The 21,277-nt window shown below is 51.6% G+C and overlaps 1 protein-coding gene across 4 annotated transcripts in view; it reads right to left on the reverse strand.

The window, feature by feature from the left end:
• RIMBP2 (RIMS binding protein 2) overlaps positions 1-17,247 on the reverse strand; it is a 236,167-nt gene extending 218,920 nt beyond the window's left edge. For all 4 annotated transcript variants that reach the window (XM_064481322.1, XM_064481320.1, XM_064481314.1 and 1 more), the window contains exon 1: positions 17,184-17,247. The gene's annotated coding sequence lies outside the window, so the exon portion shown is untranslated. The remainder of the gene's footprint in view (positions 1-17,183) is intronic.
• Between the last annotated feature and the right edge of the window lie 4,030 nt (positions 17,248-21,277).

Raw genomic sequence — 21,277 nt, forward strand, 5'->3', positions numbered from 1 at the left:
GCGTGAGAGCCCGGGGCCTTGCGGACCACCCCAGGCACTTGGGCCTGGCTGGAGTGAGCCACGCGGCACAGCTCCAACGCTTCCGGAGGGGGAAACGCTGTGTTAGAGCATTTTGCTAATTCCAGCCCTTTAAAGCCACAGAACTCCAATCATTCATAGCTGATGGGCAGCTGCAAAATTCATTTGTTTTTCAAGATCTTTGGGCCAAACAATCGTATGTCTCTTAATAACGGATCTTTGAGCTCAGTGGGTAAAACAGGTTTACAACTGACTATGTGACTTTAAAATCGAAGAAGTGGGAGGACAGAGCGGTGGCAGCCTACCCCTCCCCCGCCGCAGCTCCCCACCAGGGACTGCTTTCTGCCTGGCACACGCCCCCCAGCCCTGCTGCATGCACAGGCGACCCTCACACACGTGCGTGAAAGGGGTCAGGAGCTGTAGGAAAGAGCACTGCAGGCAAACCCCCCCCAAATTAACACAGCATAGAAGGGTCTCTCAACAGTACTGCCCCTGGTTCCAACTGATTTCAGCCAAAAATCCAGTACAGGAAACGCCTAGAGTTCCAGCTAACCAAACAAGTGGTCTTCGTAACAAAAGAATGCGACTGACTATTTGTATTACAGGGAGGAGAAAAGTCTAACTTAACAGCTGATCCTTTGGAAATGGTTTTCGGTAAATTCCAAAACTGCCTCCATCAAACTCAACAAAGAAATAATCACTTAGTTATCAAGGGGCTGGAGGAGAAAGTAGGTGGAAATGATGTGTGTGAGTGCGTGAGAAAGTGAGAGTGAGTGAGAGACAGACAGACACAGACAGACAGAGGGTATGTGTACATGCCCTTAATTCAAAAAATTTCTTTTCAGCTATTCATTTCTTCCAGAAGAACCACTGCACATCGGTTGAGAGAGAAGGCTCTGGAATCAGAATCTCCTCCCCACCCCCGACACCCCCAGATGCAAACTACATGACTGTGGACACGTTATTTAAGCTCCTGGTCCCTCACCCAATAAAGCCCATCCTTAAGCCAGAAATAACAACAGGGATGTGGGAATTCAATAAGATTAAAACCTCAAAAAGCTCAGAAGAGGACCTGTCTCCTTATGTTAGAGCAACACCATCCATTTCTTCTCCTCTTCCCCAGGCCTAGACCACGAGACTGTGATTTCCAGCAATTCACTCATTTCAGTAAACGCCGCTGGGCTTCAGACGCCTGGAGAGGTTCATGATTAATAAGGTCTTCTCAGCGAGGCTGCAGGTTAGTGGGCCACCTCAGTGGGCACAGGCTGGATCACTGCCTCGAAGCCTGTAATAGCTGGAGCAGGCACCAGAGTGCCGGACCCAGGACCACCAGGGCAGCCAGTTAACCCAGGATGTGATGCTCACCACTTACAGCCCACTTCCTCTGCTTTTTGCTGTCACTACTAATGGTCACACAGGTGCCCCTCACCGCCCAGTGCGTGTGGGGGTCACCTTCACCTATTGCACAGGCTGCCCAAGAATCCTTGATTCGTTAATAAGAAAATTACAACCTACCATCAGTGTTTGGAAATCACCTTTAGAATTCAGGCAGGAAGGGTATTTTTAAACGATCATTTTTTAAAAGTGTGGACATGCCTTTTGCCATCCGGCGTCTTCTCCCTGAGCCACGGGCCACGCAGTCCTTGGGAATTATGGACCCCAGCCCAGCCCAGCCCCCACCTGGGGTCTGCTGGCCTGGCTCTAGGCAGGGCGCCGGGTCAGATCTCCGGTCATCAGTAATCAGGATCTGAGAGGCATTAGCTGTCACATGACTGGGCTGACCCCTCCTAACCCTGATTAGCTTCCCCCACAAGCTGCCACCTGCTCTGGGCTCAAGCTGACTTTCCACGTTTTGGATAAGACTCAACAACTCTTAATGGGTGGAGTATTTGGGGGAGGGGGTGTTAAAATGGAGATTCCTAGGGGAGAAGAAAGAAAAATAAAATAGTACCCCGTAATAGAACAGTGTAGGAAATGCAGAGAGAGGCGAGGATGTAGAAGGGAGAGAAAGATCTAGAAGCAACAAGAGAAATCACAGCCCAGGCCACAGGTCGCTCCTCAGCACAAGACAGAGGCCACAGCCGGACCAGCAGGCATTCAGGGCCCCCCGGATGATCCAGGACCATGAACCCCTCCTCTAAGACGCTGAACTTAATCGCACCTTTTGCCATATAAGGCAATTGTCACAGTCCCAGGAATTAGGACGTGGATGCCCGTTTTGGGGGTATGCTCAGCCCCCTACACTTCCCTTAGAGGGCTGCTGTGAAGATGTAATGAGCTAAAACCTGCAGTGTTTACAACACTGCTTGGCATGCAGTGAGAGCTGAATGCCATTGTCAGCTGTTACAGTTTTATTATTATTATTATTATTATATTATTATTATTCAGCAGTGGCATCAAGTAACATCAATTCATCACCTGTTCTCTTCCAGGAGCTCCTCCCGGAGGAAGTCTCAATCAGGGGCTAGAATGTCTTTAACCCCTTCCTAATGCTCACGCACCAGCGTCCCTTTTCATCAAGAGGGCAGGTCTCAGAAGCCGAGCCCAGGCAGGCAGGAGCAGATGCCCAGGAATGGTTAGACTTCTCTTCCCACACTATTTTCATTTTGAGGCTTGCTTCATCTGAGATGCTATAAGGATTTCATTTATGGTAATCACATACAATTGTATCTGTTTATTGTTAGCCTCTATAAATGTCTTTAAAAAGGAAAATGAGTCCATTGAAAACAGATATTAAGTCAGCAACAGCACAGGCTCCAACAACTGGGGCAAAAGAAATCACGAAGCTGTGTTACAGAGGACAGAGAGGAGGGGCGTCCGCCGGGCTCCAGGAATAAAGGAGGAGGCAAAGGGGCGTCACCGCTCACACTCACGTGCACGGGGTCGGGAGAGGACGCCTGCGTGACCCAAGTTTGGGAAACACTGGTGTGAGATGACTATCCCCACTTTGGAAGCGTGGGCGGTGAAGTGACCAGTGAGTAGCCTCGTGGCCCCTTCATGATAAAACAAAGACCAGACCCCCGGGTTCCTGGGGCAGCTAGTCTGCTTTCTGATGTGCATTTACTTTTGGGGAGAAAGGGGTTCTGTTCCCCCCATTTTCTCCCCAAGACTGTGAGCCACAGAATCATGCTGGGGGTGGAGGTGGTCGGGAGGGGACACAGCTGTCCCGTCAGCCAGGTGCACCCACTAACCCGCGTGCGCATCCCCGTTTCCCACGTGCTCCTCGTGGATGGAACGTCGACAATAGGTCTCTGCCATGTTACCTACTCTGTGTCTTCCCACTGTTTCTCCCCCGCTTTCTTCTACACGCCTGGAGCAGGCTGCACAGGACAGAAGGAGAGAGCTTCCAGCTCCCCTAGGCTGCAGAGATGTCCTGGCCCCCAGACAGCGGGGCAGGGCTCCAACCACCACATCTACCCCGAGGCCACAAGCGAGCAGAAGCCAAACAAAGGGAGGCCCAGGCCAGCCCCATCCCAGCTCATCGACCAGGCAGGACCACGCGGACGGGCACTCCGTGCACACATCTCTCCCTCCCCCACCGGCTGGCTCTCCCCACACACAGTGTAGGCAGCTCCGCTCATAAGAAAGGAAAAATAAATAAACCACAGAAGCGTCCATAAAAAAATCTAGGCTACACTGCCCAGGAGACGAAAGTCAAAACAAACTTCAAAGGACCAGTGCAATCAATCCGCACTTTCGCTCCTGGCTCCTGAGACAGATCAGAGCTGGGGAGTCCCCTACATCAAGCCTGATTTTTTTTTTCCCACGTTTTTAAAGCTGTTTATATTTGCAGCCTGTATAACATCTGGGGAGAAACTAAAACACAAGATGACTCCTTCCAAGTCTGGCTAACTGCATCCTTGGGCCTTAGCAAACATTTCTTAACCCCAACGTACAGGGGTGCAGTATTCAAGTCTGCAGGCTGTCCACTCTTCTCTCTTAAGTATCACCTAGATTCGGACGATAACCTCCTTCTTCCCATAACTGACAACAATTATTTGTCCTACAGATTTTGTCTACATGCCTTAACTTTGAATTTATTTTAATCTAGAAAAAAAGTCAGTGTAGTGGAAAGACTAGATTTTGAAGTTTTGAAAACCTGGCTTTGAAACCTGGTTCTGTTTCACAAGCTAGCTGAGTGATTTTTGCACAAGTCACTTAACTTGGCTCTCTGAACACTCTTTGCCTTCCTAAAGCACGCTAAAATACCTATCTCCTAATGTTGCTCTAAGGGTGAAATGAGACAAAACACCTCCGTTACCTCACACAGTACTTGGCATGTAACCGATGCCCAATCCATAACGGGAGCTATTCCCAGTTTCTCAGCTCCCTGAAAGCAAGAGCATGTGTCTCCTTGAATCCTCGCCATCTCAGTAACTAGCAGAGTTCCTCACACATCACAGAAACTCAGCGAATCCCAGGAACCGCCTCAGGAGGAAGTTCCTAGCCTTTAGGTAAATATTTCACTACCATTCTTTTTTTTTTTTCTCCTTGAGGCAGACGTACCTCCACTGTATTCCATATTCATTTATATAAAAGTGTTTTAATTGTTTTTAATTCTTTTCATAAACTTTCAACGGCTTTCTATGGTTCTCAGAATACAACCCAAGCTCTTTACTGGGGCCTAGTGATCTATTTAGTGCCCGCTTGTCTTCCCCTTCACTTAAGACGTACTAGCCACACCTGCCCTCTCCCTGCTCCCCAATCACCACTCTGAGCCTATTTCAGCCTCGCGGTCTGTTTTCCTTAACAGGAACGCCTCGCTCACTCTCACAGGTGGGGCTATTTAGAGCTGGAGGCTCAAACGTGGCCTCCTGACAGTCCTCCCCTTGATTGCACGGCCTCCCCCGTTACCGTATGTTAAATTACTCACGAACATCACTTACCGCTGTGCCCAATTCTCCCCGGTTTGTTCGTCTCCGAACGAGGACAGGGACTGCGTCTATCTTGTTTCTAGGCGCGTCCGCGGTGCTAGAACCGTGTCCGGCAGAGAAGAAGTGAGCGACCGCGGGCGACAACGCCTCCCTCAGGTCCACCTTCTGGCCTGCAGGCCGGAGCCCGGGCCGTCGAGGGGGCCTTCACTGGGACACGCCACGCCAAGGGCGGGCACCCCCTCCCACACGGGCTGGCCCGGGGCGTCGGCCGCCCCCAGGGTGGGGTCACGGCCCCTGGGGCTCACGCTGGACACTCGTGCGGCCACAGCGGCTCAGGGCCTCGGCCTGCGCTACTGGACTGCGCGCGGGGGCCGCCAGGCCCGCCGACACCTCCGGCCTCAGCCCCCGGACCCGTCTCCGGTCTCTAGCGCAGGCCCGTCAGGGAGGCGGCCTCCTCTCTGAGGCGGCGGGAGGAAGTCGCGTTCCAGTCACCAGGAAACTGCTTCCGGGGAACCGACTGGAACTCTCACCAGAGAGCGTGGGCCGCTGGACACCGCGAGACTTGGTCGGAGGGAGGAGCCGCGGGCCGGAGACACCGAGTGCGCCTGCGCTGAGCCCGCGCCGGGCTTTAAAGGAGCCGCTCCTTGGAGTCAGCAAGCAGCCGCACGTGCGTCCAGCCTCGTCTCCACGTGGTTACTTCCGCAGAGGACCCGTCACAAAGAGGTAGCGCTGCTGCTTGAACTTTCCAGTCGTCGAGAGCAAGGGAAATGTGACATTTTACTACGCGTGATGGACGGGGCTGTGCAGGGGGTCAGATCTGCCACCAGTTCGTGCGGCAGAAGCAAAGCTTACGGAGACTACCCCCGACTCGGGGCAGTGGGGTGGGGAGCATGTCCCCATTAATCCATCAGATGGGATCCTGTCCCATTGATATCATCCTACTAATTCTGCTGTCACTTTCCTGCCTGGCCTGTTTGGAGTCCAAGAGCAATAGCAGGGATGATGCTAGCTAGAATTTATTGAACCCTCACTACACGCGAGGCCCTGTTCTAAATGTTTCACATCACTCAACTCATTTAATCATCAGAACGCCCATCTGCAGTCTTCCCATCTGAATGAGAATGATGGTAAGAGTTAACATTTACTGGGTGCTAACTCTGTACTTAGTACTTTTCCTATATTATAGCAATCCTTTGAGGAGGAGATACATACCGTTGTTCTCCCATTCTACAGATGAGAAAATGAGGCACAGAGAGGTTAAGAAACATACCCATGGTCACACAGCCAGGAAATCACAGAGCCAAGATCAGAACTAGCCAGTGTGGCTCAAGACTCTGCCCTCTAACCATGCCCAATGCCACCCACTGAAGGTCATTTCACTGCCCCATTTGTGGAACTAACTTCTCTTGCAGGTGCCATAGAAAGAGAAGGAAATACAGGGACAGGTCTGCACGTTCCTCAGTGGCAGTGTGGCATGGTGGTTAGGGACGTGCAGTCCTCCTGAAGTGTCCACAGTTAACCTTGACTGCACCATTCACTGGCCACATGAGTATGGCCAAGTGACTTCACCTCCCTGATCTTTGCCCCTTAGGTGGCAGACATGGAGGATGACAGCTTCTGTTATTATTAGTACCGCTGTTATGATGGGACTCCAAACAGACTAATCATTAACAGAACTATTAATCAATGATGGAGTATTTATTACTCATCAATAATGGAATTATTCAGCAAACAACAAATAGCCCCCAATGCGGCAGGACCATAATCTGACACAGTAATAGAGACCTTGTCCCCAGACGTCCTGCAGCCCAGGGGAGGGGGAAGGCATATTCTGGACCAGTTCTGCTTAGACTCAACTTTGCCTCTGCTGGCAGAGCTGACCCCGGCCAGCTGTACCCTCCTGGAATAGAAATTAACTGTGAAATCCTGAATTGATAGAGAAAAGACGAAACAACTAAAGTTATCCTCCAGCAACAAGATTAACTTTCCTGCTCTCAAGAAAAAAGCAGAGCTAAAACAAGCTGAGTTACAGACAGGAAAGCAACCTCAGAGTACCGCAGATCCGGTGGGTGTCAGACACTGCCCACATCACTGCGCTCGCCTCGCCCACATCTCCGACCCTGCGCCCACTATCTGCACACCTCCAGGGCCTCGCCGCCCCAAGGGATGCCAGGATGGGCGGGGGCATGGGAGGGAGGAGACACCCAAGGGAAGGGTTCATGGGTCTTCCGAAAGGTGACCACCTTGAGAGAGGCCAGAGGAAGACAGAGAGGACAAAGGGAGCCCACTCCTCCCTCCAGCAGAGAGGAAGAAGCAGGTTTCCTATAAGAAAACTCCGCAGAGAACCAGAACGGAACAGACCATCTCTGGAGCCCCAAGGCACCCACACAGTCCCCAGAGTTTTTGAGAAGAACCTGCATTCAGGGCTCACTCCAGCTTCTGAGAGCAGGTGCTTTGGGATGGCACACGGGCATCAGTATTTTTAAAACAGATTTATTGAGATAAAATTCACATATCATCCAACTCACCCCATTAAAGTGCACAGTTCGATGGCTTTTAGTATATTCCAAGATACATGCAGTCATCAACACAGTCAATTTTAGGACATTTTCACCAGTTTGAGAACATTTTCTCAAAAAAACTAAAAATAGAACTACCCTATGACCCAGCAATTCCACTCCTGGATTTATATACACACACACACACACACACACACAAAAAGACATAAAAAATGCTAATTAGAAAAGATACATGCACCCCAATTTTCATAGCAGAGTTATTTACAATTGCCAAGGTATGGAAGAAACCTAAGTCCATCAACAAGCGAAAGGATGAAGAAGATGTGGTATATACACACAATGGAATACTACTCAGCCATAAAAAAGAGTGAAATAATGCCATTTGCAACAACATGGATGGACTTGGAGGGCACTGTGCTAAGTGAACTAAGTCAGACAGAGAAAGACAAATACTGTATGACATCACATATATGTGGAATCTAAAAAATACAACAGACTAGTGAATAAAACAAGAAAGAAGCAGACTCACAGACAGAGAGAACAAACTAGCCATGATCATGGGGAGAGGGGAGGGGGAGGGGCAAGCTAGGAGTAGGGGATTAAAACACAAGGGTTATTATGGGATTATGTGAAATCGTGTGTGTGAAACTTTTGAGAATTATAAAGCACTATAGAATTTAAAGAATCTTTCATTCAATAAAAAAAAGTCAAATAAAAGAATGTTAATTTTAGAACATTTTCATCCCCTCAGAAAGAAACCCTGTGCCCTTGATCATTTCCCAGTCCCCCCAGTCCTCCAGCCCTGGGCAACACCAGTCCACTCCCTGTCTATGGATTTGTCTGTCCTGGATGCTTCTTACCAGTGGAATCAGGGGTCCTCTGTGTCTGTCTCCTTAGACTTAACATCGTGTTCTCAAGTTTCATCCACAGTGTAGGCTGCATCAGAACTTCGCTCCTTTCTTACAGCTGAATAGTATTCCATTGTATGGGTCTACCAATTTAGTTCATCTGTAAGCATCAGTATTTTTTAACAGGTCTGAGAACCACTGCTGAATCAGAGACATGTAAATCTACATGGTCCCTCCTCCCTCCCTCCTCCTCCCTCCTCAGCTAAGCAGTCCTTCTTCCCATACTCAGTACAGTTGTACCCTAGACTTGTTCCTGCTGATTTATTTCTTCTCTGTCCCTTGATGTCCCGAATCTGACCTCTTCTCACTGTGGCCATGGCTACACCCCTGGCCTGAGCTGAGACCCCCATGTCTCATCTCTGCATCCCTCCTGGCCTCCTGAGTCCATCTCTGCCCCACATTCCGCCCTCCACACAGCAGCCAGAGCATCCTTGTTAAAACAGGTAGATAATGCCACTCCCCTTGGAACCTGCCGATTGCTTTTACTCTAACTTAGAACTAAACTGAGGTCCTTCCGATGGCCACTGCGTGATGCGGTCCTTTTTCCTCCCCATCTCCATCACCGCCATGCCCCTTCTCTTCCCCCCACTGAGGCTGGCCCGTTCACTCTTCCTCAGTCTCCCGAGCACATCTCCCTCCTGTCCACCAGGGCAGTGCCGCACACAGTGGGTATACACCGGCTTCCAAGCTTGGCCAGCCCACGTTTGGAACCTGGCCTGTCCCTCGCCATCTGTGTGACCTTGGAAGAGTCACTTCATTTCTCGTAGGTGATTGTCCTGTCTGTAAAATGGGTCTGAGCTAGCAGCAGTGCCCATCTCGTCTAGTCTCAGTGGTGCCCAGAGAAAAGCAAGGATGCGCAGTGACGCCCGGCCAGCAGCACGTTGTAGGACTGCATTACAGCTTCAAGAGCTGTTCACACGTGCTCCCTTATTTCTCAGCCTGAAAAAATGGTCCAGAACTGAAGACAAAAGACCCCACCCAGGGCTGGTGGGCTTGGGGACTGTCCAGAGTCCAGGGCAACCAGCTCATCCTGGAGCATGTCTGGCACACCAGTTCACCGTTACTGAGCACCTACTATGTGTCAGGTGTACCAGTTTATCATAAGTGTGCACCTACTAAGTGTCAGGTACACCAGTTTATCATTACTGGGTACCTACTATGTGTCACGTGCACCAGTTTCTTTGCCAAGCACCTACTATGTGTCTGCCACCTGCCAGCACAGGGGATTTGGCCACAACCACATTCAAGCATATTGAACAGACTTGCATGGCTGTTTGGATGGAGGTGGGCCAGGGGAAGTCCAAAGAGACCCCAGACCTCAAGCTGGGGTGTCTGGGTGGCAGGTGGCACTATTCACTTTGATGTCCAGAGGATTCCAAAGGAAGTGGGGGTTTTTAGAGAGAAGATAAGGCCAGTTGTCACCATGTTGTAATCTGCCACTCCTATGCCCTGCTGTGCCATGGGGAACCCTGCTGTAAAACCCACCCCACAGCCCTCCGAACGGCCAGCCCTGTGTGCTGCCCAGAAAGACAGCAAGCAGAGCAGGTATGGTGGCCCATTATTGGGAATAATGAGGAAAAATGGAAGCCTGAGTGGTCATGGAGGGCAAGTAGGTGGGGACCGCCCTGCGGAAGTAATGTGCAGCCACCCTAAAGGATGTTTTTGCAGAGTTTTTCACACCATGGAAAAATCCCAGCATTATCATGTAAAAATTTTTTAAACATAATTCAAAATAGTTAACTCCATGAAAATTCTTGTAGAAAGCAGAAACAGACTCACAGACACAGAAAACAAACTTACGGTTACCAAGGGGGAAAGGAGGTGGGAAGGGACAAATTGGGAGTTTGAGATTTGCAGATACCAAGTACTATATATAAAAAAGATAAACAACAAATTCCTACTGTACAGCACAGGGAACTATATTCAATATCTTGTGGTGACGTGGTAACCTGTAATGAAACAGAATGTGAAATGGAACATATGTATGTATATGCATGACTGAAACATGATGCTGCGCACCAGAAATTGACAGAACATTGTAAACTGACTATACATCAATTAAAAAAAAGAAAAGAAAAAAATACTATATATAAGAAACTTCTGGATCATTAACAATATTTGCATTAAACATAATAATTTAAAGCATGTGTCTGGGTGACAGAATTATGAGTAGTAAATTTTCATCTTCATGCTTTTTTTGTTTAATACTTTCTAACTTTCCCACAGTGAACAGTCATTACTTTCATAATAAAAATCAAAGGATGTCATAAAAAGAAAAGCAGGTTCAGGATGCAGACCCCACTCTGTGAGCTGGGGCGGAGCCAGCGTGCATGGGTCTGACGTCAGCCAGGGCACCCCTTCCACCTGCCCACGCCCTGGGCTCTGAGTTCACCAGCATCGCCACCCCAGGAGCAGGGCCCAGCTCCGTCCCTAAAATCTGAGCTCTTTAAAGACGTGGGACTCACAGCCCAAACATGATTTCCTGATCCTCTGGGGCTCCTCCTACAGGGGCAGGGGTTAGGAGGGAATACCAGAAACATGCAAGCAAACCCATCTCCATATTTTCCATCGACCTCCCTCATCCAAGGTAACGAAGTAGCTCTCTGATGGTGAGTATTTCTGTCTTAGACACAAAGTTACCAATAGCCACCAGTAACATCCTGACGGAGAGCCACTCTGCCGCCAGTTCTCAGCACTGTCCTTCCAGCCTTCCAGCCAGGTCTTGGCAGCAAGAGGGACTCTGACCAAAGCCCCATCACCAGCTCTGCTGGATAGGGCAGCATCCATGAGCCCCCCTCCTCAGAGGCTCCTTTTCCAAAAGCAGGACAATCAGGTTTCCTTTGTCGCAGCACAGAGTGGAGGGTAGAGCAGGGTGGCGACAGGAGGAAGGGGGGAGGGGAACCTTTGTTCCTGGACAACGGGACCCCCTACTCCCACCGTTGGTTCCCCGAGGATGCAACTGGCAGGGTACACCCACCCACTGGTTTCCAGACACTCTTAGGATCTCACACTGAGTGTCCATGGGAAAAATCTTGGGGACTCCAGACCTTTGTCACCCCACCTGCTCCAAAAACAGACTGTCAGCACCTCCCTCACGGCCATCTAGGAGGAATGATGCCATCCTTCCTCCTCCAAATACTCAGGGTCTTTGCACTGGTATCTGTGTAGCTGGATCCTTCTCATCATTCATGGCGGAGCATACACGTCACCTCCTCTGGGAGGCCTTCCTGGATCACCAGTCACAGTCTCTCACGTCAGGCTGTTGTAATCCTCCGTATGGCACTACCTCCATTTGTTTATGTTATTTATCCACTTGCTTATTGTCAGATACACACCCACACATACACATATACACAAATATCATCTCTGTAAGAGCAGGGACTTCAGCCATCTTGCTGGCCGCTCTGTGCCCAGCACCTAAAATGCTACTTAACATTTAACAGGTGCTCATATGTTTGTTGAATGACTAAGTGAATGAACCACCTTCATCACTCCGCATACAGAGATGAAATCGATCCCCATCGCTGCCTTCCAGGAGCTTAATTAGAGGGGAGAACCGTCATGGAAACAGACACTCACACGTATGGCGGTGAAGGGGATGAGAAAAGCAATGCTCAGGCCAGTGATCAGACCGAGGGGAGGGGAGGGGAGAAGGGAGGAGGGGAAGGTGCCTCCCCACCCTGGGGCATCACGTTGGTCATTTCATTTCCTTTATTTGTTCTTTCAAAAAAATGTATTCACTGACCATCTATTTTGTGCAAAGTGTTTGCTTGTGTAGAAAAACATACAATAGAAACCTCAGCAAATAAGATAATTTTAGATGAATGGCCTTAGGCCACCCTGCTCCCCGATTCTTCACACGTCTCTCAATTGCCACAGACCCCACCACCTCACAGGTTTGTGTTCCTGCTGAGCCCCAAGGCCCGGGAAGTCATGACACCGCTTTCCCATGCAGCTGAACATTAAGAAGAGGTTGTCTGTAGGGTAGGCACAGCTCAGTGGCAAAGCGCATGCTTAGCATGTACAGAGTCTGGGGGTTCAATCCCAGTACCTCCACTAAAAAAAAAATAGGTTATCTGAAGCTTCTTACACTATTGGTGGGAATGTAGTTTGGCCCAGCCATTATGGAAACACTATGGAGATTCCTTAAAAAACTGAAAATAGACTTACCTTCTGATCCAGCAATCCCACTCCTGGGTATATATCTGGAGGGAACTAATTCAAAAAGATACACACACCCCAATGATCAGAGCAGCACTATTTACAACAGCCAAGACATGGAAACAACCTAAATGTCCATCGACAGATGACTGGATAAAGACATTGTGGTATATATATATGGTGGAATACTACTCAGCCATAAAAAAGAATAAAATAATGCCTTTTGCAGCAACATGGATGGACCTGGAGATTGTTATACTAAGAGAAGTAAATCAGACAGAGAAAGAAAAATACCATATGACATCACTTATATGTGAAATCTTTACCAAAAAAAAGCACAAATGAACTTATTTACAAAACAGAGAGACTCACAGACACAGAAAACAAACTTTTGATTACCAGAGGGGAGAGGGGGTGGGGAGTTTGGGATTTGCAGACACACACTACTATATATAAAATAAACAACAAGGTCCTACTGTCGAGCACAGGGAACTGTATTCGATATCTTGTAATAGTCTATAATGAAAAAGAATCTGAAAAGGAACATATATGTGTATCTGTATAACTCAACCACTATGCTGTACACCAGGAATTAACACAACACAACTCTACTTCATTTAAAAAAAGAAGAGGTCATGCGGCCTCTCAGAAGGCCAGAGGAGCCCCAGCGTCTCCCATTTCATGAGGCTCCTGGGCCAGTGAAAAACCAAGAAATGTCAAGACAAGAGTAAATGGTTAGTTTTAAGGTATCCACTTAACACATGAATCCTATAGCCCAGCAAACCTTAGTACGACATGACTGCCCTGTTCCAAAGTATAGGTTTCTGAAAAGGAAAGATGGGCACAATGAGCTGGGGGTCCAGTCACAGTGCACAGGTCTAAAGGTGCCTGAGGAATGATTGCTTCTTCAGGTCTTCTCAGCAGATCTTGGAGACTGAAAATGTAGCCTCAAAGGTCAAGGGTTAATTTGAGACTCTCTGTCGCTGTGAGGCAGGACAAACAGCCCTCCCAGATGCTCCCAGAACCACTTCTGGCTCTCCAAGGGGAAGACCTCTCACCCGCAGGGCCCTGGGACACGGGGCAGCCTCTGCCGAGACCTCAGAGGTGGCTCTGAGGAGACGCAGCCCGGTCACCCGGAAGCCTGCCCACCCCCACGCTGCTGCCCTCGGGTGCTAGTTTGGAACTGCGGCATCTCTGAAAGCCCGCCCCCAACCATCTTCAGGGAGAACTGAATCTACAAGGGCTAGAAAAAAATCGTAGCAAACGTTAGAAACCCGGACGATGCTAAGTGTTGGCAAGAACACGGGGAGAGAAGAGCTGCTCTGCAGAGCAAGCTGGAGGGGCTTGCTGAGATGACGGCGACACGCCCCCTCCGCCCCAGCGTCCGCTTCTGAGGCGCGCCCAGAGCAAGCCTCACACTGGCTCGCGAGGCGCGCGCGAGGGCTCTGCGGCGGCACCGTCTGCACCGCAGGGCTCTGGAGCCCCCCTGCCGCCCTCCCCGGGGAACCGGCAAGGAAAGCGCGGTCCGTGAACGCCACGGAGCAGCACCCAGCAGTCAGACGTAACCAGCCAGAAGTACACGCAGCACAGATGGGCCGTAAAGGGACAGAGCTGCCTGAGAGAAGCGGGAGGCAGAACGAGGTCTAGAGCGCAGTGGGGTTTGGGGTCAGCGAACACCTGCAAATGCAGCGGCGCTGATGCTTCACGTGGACGCAAGCCCGCGGTGCCGTCAAACACGCTGAACAGCCTGCCCGTGATGGAGAAGGCAAAGGGGGTGGGGACGGGGGTGGGAGGGCAGGACAGAGAGAGGCACGGGAGACAGGGGGAAAGGAACCAGTGATGACAGCATGTTAGGGGCTGAGGAGGGGGATTAATCCAACCCTTTGTACCGAAGGAGGCAGCACCAACATCAACAAGACAGGCTGATGCTCTTGCAAACGCCACTCATAGGACATACGATCTAACTCAAAGGGAACAAGAGAAGTGAAGAGCGGAGTTTTCCATTAAGTTGGCGTCAGCCACTCCAGCGCATCCACATCGGACAGGTGCGGCAGGTGCGTCCTTCACCAAGTTCCCAGAACCACCCGATCCCAGCCTTCCAGTCACATGGACAAGGCTGAGCAATCCAGCGGGGACGTCCTCCAGCTCCTCCACCCCCAGCAGCGAAGGAGCACCCTCTCCTCCTTGCGACATTTACGAGCCTGGACCCGCCCGCCCAAGAGGGAAGCGCCTGGCTGGAGTCCCCCCTCCTTTATACCTGCAGCCGAAGACAAGAGTGCAGAGGAGCTTCCCACAGATGGTTAACCGCCTTGGGGTCACGCCCTGGCCCAGCGGTTCTCAAAGCAGGGCCCCTGGACCAGCAGCACCGGCACCCAGAAACGGACAGGTGCAAACCCTCCCCGGCCCTGCTCGCCGCAGACGGCTCCCACCGCCCTGCCGCGACACGCACGCTCACCAGCACTGGGGAATTAAAACGGAAACTTCAGGCTTCCTTCCAAGAACACAGAGGAGGGAGGATTTGAAAGTAAGCTCGGGAAAGACGGATCCTGCCCTGTCCCTCTTCTCCTGCCCTTGAAGCACGTGCTCTTCTCCCCCAAATGCCAACCGTACGCGGAGCAAAATAAATGAGACGGGAAATCGCGGTGCAGAGAATCAGCTGAATCGGTTCGCTGCCTTTTTTTTTTTAATTACTAGTTCCCAGCCCAGCCTGCGCATGGCCTCACCTGGGGAAGCTCTACTACCCAGGCCTGGGGTCTGGGTGTGGCTGGGTCCCGGCCTTTGTGGGCTGGCCCGGGGAAACCAGACACAGAACTCTCCCTGGGGTGGGGGGCGAGTGGCAGCCCGGACAGTCCAGCATCTCCCCTGCCCCCCGCCCTTGGCACGCGGACAACGCCAACCTTTCCCTGACCCAGTTTGTCATCTTCTCAGAAGGGGAGGGTGGAAAATATCAGCTGTCAGCCACTTCCCCGAAATAACCTCAAAAAGCTTTGCTCCGCGTCCTGGGTACAGTGCCATATGGCCAGCCGAGCCACCCTCGACCCTGGGGCACGGCCCGATCCCCCCACGCTGCAGATGGGCCCGGCTGCCTGCCTTCCTCCCACATCACAGCCCCAGGCCAGAGCCACGAGCCTGGGTGGTACCCGACCATCCCACCCCGAGGCTCGAATTCATAGGAGCCCACACCACACTCCAAGGTACCAAACCCCAAATGTCAGGCAGCAGCCAGGACTGGGACGGAGGAAAAGCCAGGGGGTTCCAGCAGCAGGGCTGGGAGAGAGCACAGGGCCCAGAGATCCTGGGGTGCAGGGGCGGGTGTTTCCAGAGGACCCCCACCCCACACCAGTGATCACCTTGCAAACAGGGTGAACTTGAAGTGCCTCCCTCCCCCAGCCTCATTCACTCCTGGCTCAGAAACTGGACAGGAGGAGAGGCTATCCACGCCCCACACACACAGAGGCTCGCGGGCCGGGACAGCCTCCCCCCTCCACCCACCTTCCATTTTCAGAGCCAGCTCACTCTGTCCTCTTGCCCGGCCTGTCCCCTCTGGGAGATTTTCTGTTCCTTCATGATGTGGGGTCTCTCTAGTGAAAGGAGGTATTGCAGGCAAAGGTGATGGGGACCCCTTTCCCCAGGGCCCTTCTCTCCTTGCTCACCCCACTGCCCCAAGAGCCTGCGAGAATGCAGATCCAGCCGAAGGATCTGGACTTCTGTCCGCTGTCCCTGCAGGAGCCCCCAGCAGGGCTGCTCCCTGGGGCCCAGGACCTGGTGGCGAGCTGTGTCCACCCAGCCTCAGCCCACATTCGTGTGGGCTCCCTGGGAACAGGGGCGAACCAGCCCCCACAGAGGACTCCACCTCAGGACAGTCGCACTCCCACCCCCACGGGCCTCCCAAAGCCGACTTCCCTCCAGGCAGGTTGTCCTGTAAACACGCACCACGACTGCCAGGGGGACGGCCTGCCCCAGCGAACAGCCTGCCATGGGCACACCCACCCACACACACGCACACACACATTCTGCCAGGAACATCTGTTTTGACAAACAAATTATTCAAGTCAGTCTATGGGACGTGAATTGACAGATTCTCAGCCTGCTGGGTCCTCGCTCACTGCGTTCTCAACCCGAGCCCAGCTGTGGGTGATACAACCAACTCTTTTGTTTTTCATTTGTTGGCCCACATCCCCTGTGCCTGCTCCAGCCAGACCCCCAAGAGGACCACTTCCGAAGCCCCAGAGAGGCTGCGATGTGAAACAGCCCATCCTCACACTCCTGGGGGCTAGAAAGGCATTTCCTGGTGTGATGTCAAACTTCGCCCAGAGGGGCTTTTCTGCCGGGGTGGGGGGCGGGAGGGGACGAGGGAGCCCCATGCTGCCAGAGACCCACCAGCCCTGCCCTGCAAGAAACGGATTCGCGCGGGCCGAGCAGCAGAGCCCCACACCCGCGGGAGGGAGGAATTGTCTGGAAAGGCCCCCTCTCCCCGCCGCGGCGCTCTGGCACCCAGCGTCCATGGCAGCCTCGCCACCCGGGCGGCTGCCTGGACCCCGGGCTGAAGGGCATCCTCGAATGGCTGGAAAATAAACTTTGTCCGGGCCAAGAGTTTCCAGCTGTCGCCCCGCGGTCGACGCTGCTGCAGCTCAGGGTGCGGGCGGAGGGGCGAAGGGAAACGGGAAGCTATTTTTAGGAGAAAAAAATAAATCTCAGCCTACCTTGGAAGCAGCAGTGCCAAGACTGGGAGGCTCAGCGCGGAGACTGCAGTCTACTGTGTCAGATTACAAACTGGGGGCCGAGGGAGGGAGGGAGGGAGGGGAGGGCGGAGGGCGGGGAGGGAGGGTGGAGAGAGGGCATTGGTGTGCCGGCGCTGCCTGGATTCAGCTAGAAATGATTCATTAGTTTTCTGCAGGCAGGCAAGCAGGCCGAGAGGGAGAGAGAGAGGAGCCATCCACCATGCAGCAGTGCCCAGAGCCCACGAACGTCAGTGCTGAGACACACATGCACGCATGCACACACCAAGATGGCTTTCCCTTCCCTGCCAGTGTCTTCTGCACCGAGCTGTGGCCAAAAGCTGGGACAGGCATGGAGGTGAGGCAGCTCCCTTCGCCAAGCAGAGCTGGGGAGGGGGGCCGGGTGTCGCTGGGTGATTTTTCCCTCCGGGGAATAAAAGCGCAAGCTCTCCCCCGCTGGCTGCCAGAGGCCTCCTGCAACCAACCGGCCGCTGGCTGCTGCCAAGTGGAGGTAAAACCTGCCCTCGCGCGCCCCACAAAGCTGGGAAAGTCAAGCGCTGCCAGGAATTAAGCGGTGGTGTGCCACAGCCCAAGCTGTTCGCGTCTGTACCCTCTGCTCGGGCTCCCCCGCTCCCCCAAGCCTCCAGAACCACGAGAAAATAACAGATTTGTCCTCCTCGTCCTCCCAGAAGTTCAGGCTGTTGCAGGAAGGTACCAGCCACCCAGCAACGCAGTAGAGAGTGGTGAACTGGGGAAGCGACGTTTGTGGACTTACATACACACACGCACACACACGCACGCACACGCTTCATTCCCTGGTATGAAAACCCCCTCGTGTGTTATTTGAAGATGCTAAATGATTTAGCTCATGGAAGGAAGGCTAATGTTGGAGCCCACGAGCCCTGACTGTGGCTCGGATTGTGGGCAGGGACACACAGGGTGGAGACAGGCACACGCCATCTGCAGGTCCTTTATACCAAAAGGAAAGACTCTCCCGAGATGCTTTCTGCTGCTTCTCCAAGGAACAGGCTTACAAAACTGGCTCCGCGGTGAAACTCTGATGCACCTTCCTCCACAGTAGTTGGGTAGTTTGTCTTACATGAACCACAGGGGTCTAAAAGCAAGGCAGCCAGAGGGAGACTCCCTCCCCAGACAACCTCTGCATAACTGGGGCAGGCAGGTGGAGCAAACGTTTTCCCAGTCAGGACCCACTTTTGCTTCCTGAGGATGGGGAGCATCTGAATTTGCTGGCAAGAGGGGATGGCTTCTTCGAGCCCTGTGTCCACTAGTCCTAGGCTCTTAGATGCCCCTGATCATAGTGGCATTGTTCACAACAGCCAACAGGTGGGGGCAACCCCATGCCTGTTGATGGGTGGGTGGATGAACAGAAGGTGGTCTGTCCACACAGTGGAATACTATTCAGCCATCAAAAGGAGTGAAGCACTGACACAGGCTACAAAGTGGCTGCACCTGGAAAACATGTGACTCAGTGGAAGAAGCCAGACACAAAAGACCACATCGTACGATTCCATTTATGGAAATGTCCAGATAGAGAAAGGAGATTAGTGGTGTGGGCGCCAGGGCCTGGGAGGAGGGGGCAGGACTGCTAATGCATACAGGGTTTCCTTTTGGGGCAATGAAAATTTTGTAGAATTAGACAGAGGTGGTGGTTGTACAACATGGTGAAGGCATTAAATGCCACTGAATTATTCACTTTATAAAGGTTAATTTTGTGTTATGTGAGCCTCACTTCAACTGAAAAAAAAAAAAGGCCATGGGAAAACTCCATGTATTGGGGAGTCACATTGGACAAGGTCTGAATCCTGACTCTGTGTGACCTTGAACAGGTCGGTCTGTTCCCTTGGCTACAAAATATCGCATCTGCTTGTAAGAGAGCCATCACCGCGTGGGGCCGTTGTGGGGACAAATAACGCAGGGGATAGAAGGAAATAAAGCTGTCCCCCCCGAGGTTAGCAGCTACACACTAGTGTAATCAAATAAACAGCAAGGACCTATGGACCAGCGCAGGGAGCGGCCCTCAGTGTCCCGCCATGAGCCATGATGGAAAAGAGCGCGACGGAGAACATGCATATGTGCACACGAGTGCATCGCTTTGCTGTACCCCGGAACGGACACAGCACTGTGAATCAACCGTACTTCAACTGGAAAAAAAAAGCTGCTCCCCCTTGGAAAGAACTTAGTCTTTGAGAAGGACATTTGATGGTGTGAAAACGGTCTTCTACCCGTCTCTTCTCAGCAGAGAGGGAACCGTTTTGGAGCAATCCCGCTGACCACACAGGCCTCAAGTCAGCGGTGCTGAAACAGTTCGGCAGCAGAAGCGTGTTCCTTTCGAGAGGCTGACCCCTCCCCGGGCTGGACCACGGCCATCCGAAGCCAGGTGTGGTGGGACTCCGGAGTTAGCCATCTCAGGTCACCCCAAAGGGTGTTCTTGGCCCGCGGGTCTCTGTGTGAGCCCGTTCGGTGGACGGGGCAACCTGAGGCCAGGAGAGGGCGCTGTCCCTGCGGAGCCAGAAAAGGAAGGCAGGGGTTCCACCTCTGGGAGCCACGTTCTAATTCCACAAAGGCCAGGTGAGGAGGGGGCCTAGCTCAAGCAGCAGAGCACGTGCTTCGCATGCACGAGGCCCTGGGTTCAAGCCCCGGTACCTCCTCCAAAGTTAAATACATAAACAACCGTAATTACCTCTCCCACAAAAAAGTATATTAAAAAAGAGAAAAGAAATCTGCAAAGACCAGGTGAATTCTGTGCATGAGACACTGGGAAATGTAGCAAAGCAGAAGCGTGCTCTGGGGTCACTCATGACACAGATGAAGTGGGAAGGGGTTACCTGTCCCAGAAAACGGGCTGCCAAGCCCAGGGCTGGCATCCTCGAAGAAAGCAGAGAAGCGAGCCCCTTCGACACTGGCTACAGGCGGCCCGCTAGCTCCTGCCTGGAAGGCAGACCGCACGAAGGCGTCCCTGTCCCCCGGGCCTGTCGGGCCGTCCAGGATCCTGAATGCACTGAGAGCGGCAGGACGACGGATGCCAAGCTGCGTACCTGCCGTCCAGAACCCCCTGGGGGGCCCGCGGGGAGGGCGCAGCGGGGCCACTCAGTCCTTCTCCAGCAGCATTCAGAGACGTTACTCTGGTATACCAGGACCCTCCACGGGAACCGAGACAGTGCCACAAGTAAGAACATTCCTCAGCAGAATACAATAGTATGTCGTTTTTGTTTCCAGCATAGTTTGTATGTTATTGCAAATAATAAGAAGCAGAACTCAGCAGGTTTCCTGTGTAAGAAGAGCAGTCAGGAAACGTCATGCAAGAAAAAAAAATCCCATCTGCAGTAGCATCCAAAAAGAAAACGTTCCTACGAATGATTTGAACCAGAAATATATAAGATATAGACGAAGAAAACCGGAGAACAAAACAGGAAACCTGACCGGAGGAGCGCGTGCCCTGCACTGGGATGGGAGGCTTAAACTCTGTAAAGTGCTCCCTAAACCACCCTCAAATGTAATGCGATTCCAAAGGTACAAAAGGCAGGATTTTTTTAGACCTAGGGAAGCTGATTCTAAATTCTGCATGAAAATATAAGCACAAAAGTATAACCTGGGAATTTTTTTAGATTTCAAATAAGAGTAATGAAAGGATATCAGCCTTACCAGACATTAAAATATATCATAAGTATATAAATAAGATTGTTGGTTCTGGTGCATGAACAGAAAGGTCAATAGAACAGACTCGGATAAATGAATCTTATCACATATCTGCATTTACTGTATGATAAAGTAGCACTTCTAGTCAATAAAAGACTGATTATTCAATAAATGATATTCAGAAAACAGGATAATTAAAAATATATATATATTCTTACACAAAACTTCCAAATGAATCAAGTATTTAAACCCATAAAGAAAAAGTCAAACATCCTTGACAGAATCATGAAATTTTTTCTCATTATTTTGGAATGAAGAAGAACTTTGTAACCAAGACAGAAAATGAGGGCTGATGAAAGGAAAGGCCGATTAAATTTGACAACACGGAAATTTAAAAATTCTGCACAGTGAGGGGAAAAATG

This window comes from Camelus dromedarius, chromosome 31, assembly GCF_036321535.1.
Source record: "Camelus dromedarius isolate mCamDro1 chromosome 31, mCamDro1.pat, whole genome shotgun sequence".
Lineage (NCBI taxonomy): Eukaryota > Metazoa > Chordata > Mammalia > Artiodactyla > Camelidae > Camelus > Camelus dromedarius.